The following is a 9,383-nucleotide window of genomic DNA, read 5'->3' as shown; positions in this document are numbered from 1 at the left end:
CCAGATCCTCCATCTGGCCCCTGACTTTGGCTATCCACCCTACAGCTTTTTCTTTGGGGCTATTCACCTCATGCCACAGCCACTGCCTGGTAAGTAGGCTGCTGCTTAATCCTCAGCTACCTTCTGCAACCTCCATAAGATTCCACAAGGGATTCTAGATTTCTTTCATGCCACTTGATGGTCTTCTAAAACCCCAAGCTGCTATTTCTACTGAAGATACCTCATGGTAACATATGGCTTTTGTAAGGGGCTTGAAATTTCCCATGCTACACTCTGCTGTCTCCTCCAGAATTCTCTGGTTTGTTCTTTTTTTCTTATCATTATTGAGATATAATTCACAAAGGATATAGTCCACCATTTAAATTTTACAATTCGATGATTTTTAGAATATTCGTGGAGTTATGCAACCTTCAACATAATCAGTTGTGGACAGTTTCATCACCCTAAAAAAAGACACCGCATACCCATTAGCAGTTACTCGCCATTCCTTCCGATTCCTCCTCAGCCCCAGACAACCATTACCCTCCTTTCTGCCTCTATGGATTTGCCTATTTTAAGCATTTCATATAAGTGGAATCATATAATATTTGCCTTTTTGTGTCTGGTTTATTTCAGTTTGCATAATGTTTTCAAGGTTTCTCCATGTTGTAGCATCTACCAGTACTTCATTCCTTTTTATGGCCAAACAGTATACTGTTATATGGATATACCACATTTTGTTTATACATTCATCAATTGATTGACATTTGGGTAATGGTACTTTTTGGTTGTTACGAATAACGCTGCAAAGAAAATTTGTTTACAAGTTTTTGTTAGATGTATGTTTTCATTTCTCTTGGGTATATACCTAGTGGTGGAGTTATTGTGTTATATTGTAACTCTGTGCTTAACCTTTTCAGGAACTACAGACTGTTTTCCAAATTGACTATACCATTTTAGAATTCTACCTTCAAAGTCTTAGTTGGGATTACAATTTTATACTTCTTTTGTTAAATTTATTCCTAAATATTTTATTCTTTTTGATGCTATTGAAGATGGAATCATTTCGTTAATTTCAGTTTGGGATTGTTCATTGTACTTTTTTCTTTTTTTGAGATGGCGTCTTCCTCTGTCACCCAGACCGGAATGTAGTTGGCGTGATCTTGGCTCACTGCAACCTCTACCTCTCAGGTTCAAGCAGTTCTCCTGCTTCAACCTCCCAAGTAGCTGGGACTACAGGTGCATGCCACCACACCCAGCTAATTTTTCATTTTTAGTAGAAATAGGTTTTCACCATATTGGCCAGGCTGGTCTTGAACTCCTGACCTCAAGTGATCTGCGCACCTTGGTCTCCCAAAGTGCTGAGATTACAGGCATGAGCCACCACACTGGGCCTCATTGTATAATTTTGATCTTGTATCTTGCACCTTAGCTGAACTCATTTATTAGTGCTAATAGTATTTTATTGGATTTCTTAGTATTTTGTGTACATAAGATCATGTCATCTGATAATTTTACTTCTTTCTTTACAATCTGGATGTATTTTTTTTCTCTTGTTTAATTGCTTTGCCTAAAATCTCTAGTACAATGTTGAATAGAATTGATGAGAGCAGATATCTCTATCTTATTCCAGATATAATGGGTAAAGCTTTCTGTCTTCTAGCATTAAGTATGATATTAGCTGTGAGTTTTTCATAGCTGTCCTTAGGTTGAGGAAGGTCCCTTCTACTCCTAGTTTGTTGAGTTTTGGTTTTTTTTAAATTTATCATGTCAGGTTGGATTTTTGTCAAATGCTTTTACTGTGTCTATTGACAGGATCATGTGGTTTTTGTTCTTCATGTTGTTGATGTGATATATTTAATATACCACAAAATTAATACTTTATATTAATTTTGGGAAAGTAAACCAACCTTCCAGTCCTGAGATGAATTCCAGTTGGTCATGGTGTATAATTATTGTTTGTATGTTGCTGGATCCATTTACTAGTATTTTTGAGGATTTTTACATCTGTATTCATAGTACATATACATTCAATGGTCTGAGTTTTCTTTTCTTGTGGTGTTTTTGTCTAGTTTGGGCATCAGGAAGATGCTGGTCTTGTAAATGATTTGGCAAGTTTCGTTCTTCTTCTATTTTCTGGAAGAGCTTGAGAAGGATTTGGTGTTTATTCTTTTTTAAATGAGAATTTACCAGTGAGGCTATCTGGCTGGTCCTGGGCTTTTCTTTGTTGAGAGTTTTTAAATTTATTTTTTTAATTTTGATTTTTTTGTGTTAATAGTGTATATATTTATGGAGTATATGAGATATGTTGACATAAGCATACAATATATCATAATCACATCAGGAAAATGGGGTACGCATCACCTGAAGCATTCGTCACTTCTTTGCATTAAAAACATTCCGATTATACTCTTTTAGTTATTTTTAAATGTACAATAAATTATTGTTGACTGTTGTGCTATCAAATAACAGATTTTATTCCTTCTATCTATATTTTAATAGTTATTATCCATCCTGACTCCCCTCTCCCTCAATGAGTTTTTGTTATTACTGACTCAATCTGGTTATTTGTTGTAGGTGTGTTAAATTTTTCTGTTTCTTGAGTCAGTTTTGATTGTGTGTTTCTAGGAATTTGTTCATTTCATCTGGTTTATCTAATTTCTTGTCATACAAATGCTCATAGTATTCTCTTATAATTCCTTATTTCTGTAAGGTCTGTAGTAATTTCTTTCATTTCTGATTTTAGTAATTTTAGTCTTTTCCCTTTTCTTGTCTAACTAAACACTTGTCAATTTTCCATTCTTTTCAAAGAACCAACTTTTGGTTTGATTGCATTCCCTATTGTTTTTCTATTCTGTATTTCATTTATCTCTATTTTAATCTTTATTTCTTTCCTTCTGTTTGCTTGGTGTTTGGTTTGCTCATCTGACTTCCTAGATGGCAGATTAGGTTATTGATTTAAATTATTTCTTCTTTTGAAATATAGGTATTATAGCTATCATTTTCTCTCTAAGCACTTCTTTAGCTGCATCCCATAAGTTTTGATATTTTGTGGTTTTGTTTACATTTGTCCCAAAGTATTTTCTAATTTCCCTTGTGATATTTTGACCTATTGGTTATTTAGGAATGTGTTGTTCAATTTCCACATATTTGTGAATTTCCCAAATTTCCTTCCATTGTTTATTTCTAATTTCATTACACTGTGGTAGATAATATATTTGGTGTGATTTCAATTCTTTTAAGTTTTTTGAGGCTTCTTTTATGACCTAGCTTATGGTCTATCCTGAAGAATTTTTCGTGTGCACATGAGAAGATTATGTATTCTGCTGTTATTGGGTAGAATGCTGTATGGGTATATGTTAATTCTAGTTGGCGTATAGTGTTGTTCAAGTCTTCTGTTTCCTTATTGAGGTACAGGAGTGGATCATTCGTAGCTATGATAAATAATTTGGCTTTTATTCAAAGAGCAATGGAAAGACACTGGACAGTTTAATGAGATCAGTTTTGCTGGTATTTGGAGAATGTAATGGAGGAGAACAGAGCAAAGATAAGGAGATCAGTCAGGAGACTTCGGCAATTCAGGATAGACCTGGACCTAGGAAGGGGAAGGTAAGATAAAAAGAAGGGGTATTTTCTGCGTAAATTTTGGAGGTAGAGTCAACAAGACTTACTGATACACATTTTGTTGAGGTCAGGAAAAGAGAAGAATTTATGATTATGACTATATTTCTGGTTTGAATAAACAAATAAGTGGTGAAGACATATTGACATGGAAAAAATAAGGACAGGAACAGGTCCAGGAGATATAAAGACTTCTTGGCAATATGAGTTTAAGGTGTCCGCTAGATATGCAAATGGAGATATCAAATAGGTATTGACAGATATGCATGTCATGAGCTCAAATGAAAGTTCTTGACTAGATAAATAAATTTGGGAGTTAGCATACAGATAGTATTAGAAGCCATGGTCCGGACAACATAACATAGAGAAGGGACATAAAGAAAAAGTGGAAACCAGGATTGAGTCCTGAGGTAACACAATATTGGGATGAATCTGCCAACAAGACCAAACAAGAGTAGCAACTGATGTAATCGGAAAGACAGCAGAGTGTTGTCTCACAGGCCAGGCATGGTGGCTGACACCTGTAATCGCAGCTCTTTGGGAGGCCAAGGCAGGCGGATCACGAGGTCAGGATTTCAAGACCAGCCTGTCCAACATGGTGAAACTTTGTCTCTACTAAAAATGCAAAAAAATTAGCTGGGCATGGTGGTGCATGCCTGTAATCCCAGCTACTCGGGAGGCTGACGCAGGAGAATTGCTTGAACCGGGATCTGGGAGGTGGAGGTTGCAGTGAGCCAATATGGTGCCACTGCATTCCAACCTGGGCTATGAGTCAGATGCCATCTCAAAAACAAAAAACAGAGTGTTGTGTTGTGTCACAATATCCAAAGAAGAAAATCTTTTAAGAAAAAAGAATGGTTAATGATGTTAAATATTGAAGGGATTTCAAATAAAATGAGGATAGATAAGTGTCTATTAGATTTGGCAACGTGCATGTTGCATGTTGCAATAACATGCTTAGTTTCATTAGACGTGCGGGGCCAGAATTCATACCAGAGTGCACTGAAAAGTTAATAGGGGTGGCTCACACCTATAATCCCAGCACTTTGGGAGGCCAAGACGGGTGGATCACGAGGTCAAGAGATCGAGACCATCCTGGTCAACATGGTGAAACCTCGTCTCTACTAAAAATACAAAAATTAGCTGGGCATGGTGGCGCACGCCTATAGTCCCAGCTACTTGGGAGGCTGAGGTAGGAGAATTGCTTGAACCCAGGAGACAGAGGTTGTGGTGAGCCGAGATCACGCCATTGCACTCCAGCCTGGGTAACAAGAGCGAAACTCCGTCTCAAAAAAAAAAAAGAAAAGTTAATGGGGACCTGTAGATGGTATGTATAGACAACTCTGTTGAAACACTTGACTCCGAACAGGAACAAAGAAATGAGATGGTAACTGGAGAGGAGCACTGGGTCAAAGGAGGGCTTTTACTTAATTAGGGATAGTTTCTAGAAATATTATAAGTAGTTGTTGTTATTATCATTATTAGTATTATTTCTTTGATGATCATCATTATTCAGTGAAATACACTTAAAAGCAATTATTGAACGGAAACACTTCTATCCTGAAAAGCACAAATACTGAGGCCTCAAAGCATTGATTATTATTCTTTTCTAGTCTCATAAATAAGGGGATCAATATAATAGGGAATGAGAACTGAGCTGCATGGAAATGATGAATACAGAGAGAAGACAGGCAACAAAGTGCTGTTTATAGAGTTATGGAATGAGAGAAATAGACAGTTAAAAGGTAAAGAGGAAGGGTGTTATTTTATAAACTAGCCTTGGTGTTCCAGTGAAAATTTTGATATTTTTACTGCTTCAGCAAACATTTGCTCCCCAGATCAACAATGAGGCCTAGTGATTACTTTGGGCATAGCTTGACTGGGGCTGTAGCAAACATCTTCTTAGGCCGTTAGCATATCACTCATTCATTTACTGCACAACTTCAAGCAAGTAATTTAACTTCATTTTCTTTATCTCTTAAATTGCATGTTAGTACATACTTCATAAAATGGTTGTAAAGATTAAATAAAAGAATATGTCTAACTAAAATGCCTGTATCAGCTAGATAGATTAAGTGTTCTAGCAAGTATACCCAAAGATATAATGGCTTAGTAAAACAAATGGCTATTTCTTTCTTTTTTTTTTTCCTATTACACTTTAAGTTCTGGGATACGTGTGTAGAATGTGCAAGTTTGTTACATAGGTATACACGTGCCATGGTGGTTTGCTGCACCTATTAACCCATCATCTACTTTAGGTATTTTTCCTAGTGCTATCCCTCCCCTAGCGCCCAGCCCCTGACAGGCCATGAGTTCTCATTGTTCAACTCCCACTTATGAGTGAGAACATGTAGTGTTTCATTTTCTGTTCCTGCATTAGTTTGCTGAGAATGATGGTTTCTAGCTTTAACCATGTCCCTGGAAACATCATGAACTCATCCTTTCTTATGGCTGCATAGTATTCTTTATACATTTCTTTATACAGTCTATCATTGATGAGCATTTGGGTTGGTTCCAAGTCTTAGCTCTTGTGAACAGTGCTGCAGTAAACATAGGTGTGCATGTGTCTTTATAGTAGAATGATTTATAATCCTTTGGGTATATACCCAATAGTGGGATTGCTGGGTCAAATGATATTTCTGGTCCTAGATCCTTGAGGGATTGCCACACTGTCTTCCACAATGGTTGAACTAATTTATACTCCCACCAACAGTGTAAAAGCATTCCTATTTCTTCACATCCTCTCCAAATATCTGTTGTTTCCTGACTTTTTAATGATCACCATTCTAAGTAGCGTGAGATGGTATCTCATTGTGGTTTTGATTTGCATCTCCCTAATGACCAGTGATGATGAGCTTTTTTTCATATGTTTGTTGGCTGCATAAATGTCTTCTTTTGAGAAGTGTCTGTTCATATCCTTTACCCACTTTTTGATGGAGTTGTTTTAGAAAAAAAAAACCATTGTTAATGAGGCAGATGACTTTGGAGGAAATATTTTTTTAAAGCTATCCAGCAGAACACCTTGTCATGTTTATAGGACCCACTTCCTGTCCCTTCAATTGTTTCTGTGTCTTCTCACCTTAAAAAAATGAAATACAATGTACAGTAACCTTTTAATCGAAACACAGCATTGTAGGTGGAGACTGAAAGCATGCCACTGTTTGTTGTTTAACAGCTGATCCAGGTATTCTGGTGATGCCACTGTGCTGCTTAGTTACACTGAACACATTATTTTGTCACTATACTAATGGTATATACTTTTTTTTTTTTTTTACTGTTAAGCACTTATGTGAGAATAAGTGTAAGAAAATGATTGCTTATCAGTAGCATATAAATTCAGAGTCAGGAATGATGGTGATGCCAAACAATCACAGAATGTCCACCTGGGTGGCTGAAATAATGACATCTTTGCTTTGTTCAATACAACTATACAAACCTTGTTTCATGCACAAAATTATTTAAAATATTGTATAAAATTACCTTTGGGTGGCCGGGCAAGGTGGCTCATGCCGGTAATCCCAGCACTTTGGGAGGTTGAGGAGGGCAGATCACGAGGTCAGGAGTTTGAGACGAGCCTGGCCAACATGCTGAAACCCCAACTCTACTAAAAATACAAATAATTAGCCAGATGTGGTGGAGGGCACCTATAATCCCAGCTACTCAGGAGGCTGAGGCAGGAGAATTGCTTGAACCTGGGAGGTGGAGGTTGCAGTGAGCCGAGACCACACCATTGCACTACAGCCTAGGCGACAGAGCAAAACTCTGTCTCAAAAAAAAAAAAAAAAAAATTACCTTCAGGCTATGTGTTTAAGGGGTATATGAAACATAAATGAATGTCATGCTTTTAAGTGCTGTTAAACATTTTTAAGTGCTTTCTGTGGGACAGTCAGTTTGTATACCTAGCCCACAAACGTATCGGTATTCCACCATATGTTTTCTCCACGCCTGCTATGAGGATGTAAAACTGTTAGGAAAAATAAATGACAAAATTGAGCTGATTAGCTCCATAACAAATTTATGATTTTCAGCCTCAGCTGGGCCTTCTCTATTGTTCTACAACTCTTTAATTCATCTTTATTCAGTTTCATTTCTGATTTCCCACAGCAGCTGTTTCAACCCATTACTACACTCCAATCCTCCCACTCCAACCTCTTCATCTTTTAATCATTTCAGAAAATGAAGCTTCTTACTTCACAACAAAGAAACGACTTTCAGGTGAGAATCCCTTCAACCCTTCTTCATTTCATTCCAAAGTTTTTTTCTGTTCTTCATCCTTTCCTGCTTCCCTCCTCTCTTGGAAGAAGGGGTGTTCTTTCTTACCTTTTTTCCCGCTCTCTCTACGTATGGTCTAGAATAGTGTTACTTAAAGTGTGGTCATGGACCCCTTCCAATCCACAAACTGTTTGATACTGATCTGCATCAGCATAAGCACTGAAATTAAGAGTAAGAACTTTGAAACTTCTGTAGCAATTTGATAAATCAATTTTATGTTCATTGGCTCTAATAATGAAAACTTGGGGTTTGTATTTTGAATGTCTTTGTGTTTGTACTGCATTTTTCTAGTAACTCATTTTTATTATATTTTACAGAAGTACCAGTCTGCAACAGCTTGCAGACTTCAAAATCTGATCCTTCACCACAGGTAGTTTGAGAACTGTTGGACTAAAACCCATCCTACACTGACTTGTCTGAGATTTGACTCCATGCATTAACCCTTTTCTCTCTCATTTCTTCACTCTCACTCTCCATACACATTCTGTTTTATTTTTGCCTCAAAAAGTGACATTTATTCAAAGAAAAAAAAAAAGTCAAAATGTCCATCCTTTGGCTCCCTTCCCTCCCAGCTCTTGCTGCTCTTCAGTCTCTCCAAGACTGAACTCTCGCTGGGGCTAGGTTGCAGGAGAGCCCCTCAGATGAGGTCAGCAACACTAAGGGGCATTAGCTCAATGGAGGTGTTGTAGAAGGTCTCTAAGTCTTGAAGAGTCCTCTTGTCTTCTTCTGTCACCATGTTAATAGCCACACCCTTACAGCCAAACCATCCACCTCGACCAATTCTGTGGATATAGTTTTCCCTGTTGGTGGGAAGGTCATAGTTGATGACTAAAGAAACCTGCTGCACATCAATGCCTCTGGCCTACATCAAGAAAGACAACTCTTCAGCATGTGCATGAGAATCTATTCCAAAGGGATGACATGTTGGTATCCATGTAGGCAGCCAAGGAAAGGAGAGGAAATAAGCATCCCTGTTCTCCAAAGACCTTAGACATGCCAGATTCTATTCCAAGTTGCTACTTTCCTGAGAGGGGCACTGGATGTCCCCTTGGAGAGGGAATCACTTTTGATGACATTCTTACATATTAACTTTGCCTACTGTATTGCCATCTTATTTCTCACTTTCTGTTTACTGCCAGCCTTCTCGAAAGAATAATTCTCATATACTGTTTCCACCCTCCTCATCTTCTGTTTATCCCTCAAACCATGGCAACTTGGCTTATCCCCCTACTACTGCTCCAGGAAAAGTCACCAGTGATGTTTAAATTGCCCAATTCATAATGGCCCTTCTTGTCCTGTCAGACCTCTACTCTGTGTTTACTGTGACCACCCCTTCCTTTGAGGACCTCTTCTCCTATGTTTCTCTGATAGCCCTCATCTGATTGTTGCTTCTTTCAGTGTCTTTTAGAGTCTTCTCTTACTCCAGCTACCTGTCATTCAGGCCTCTATCCTCAGACTTCTCCTTTTGCGCTACATTTATTGCCATCAATTTATTCAACATCTGTGTGCTG

General features: G+C 37.8%; 1 non-coding gene across 1 annotated transcript; it reads right to left on the bottom strand.

The window, feature by feature from the left end:
- Window positions 1-8,803: 8,803 nt before the first annotated feature.
- Window positions 8,804-8,943, bottom strand: LOC116531961. Its single transcript, XR_004260658.1, has one exon. It is a non-coding gene; the product is annotated as a small nucleolar RNA SNORA67 (small nucleolar RNA).
- Between the last annotated feature and the right edge of the window lie 440 nt (window positions 8,944-9,383).

Source organism: Sapajus apella, unplaced genomic scaffold (genome assembly GCF_009761245.1).
Source record: "Sapajus apella isolate SASKATOON/1434 unplaced genomic scaffold, GSC_monkey_1.0 scaffold73, whole genome shotgun sequence".
NCBI classification, from domain to species: Eukaryota; Metazoa; Chordata; class Mammalia; order Primates; family Cebidae; genus Sapajus; species Sapajus apella.
The sequence above is the reverse complement of the archived record's forward strand: the minus strand, read 5'-3'. Positions and strand labels throughout refer to the sequence as shown.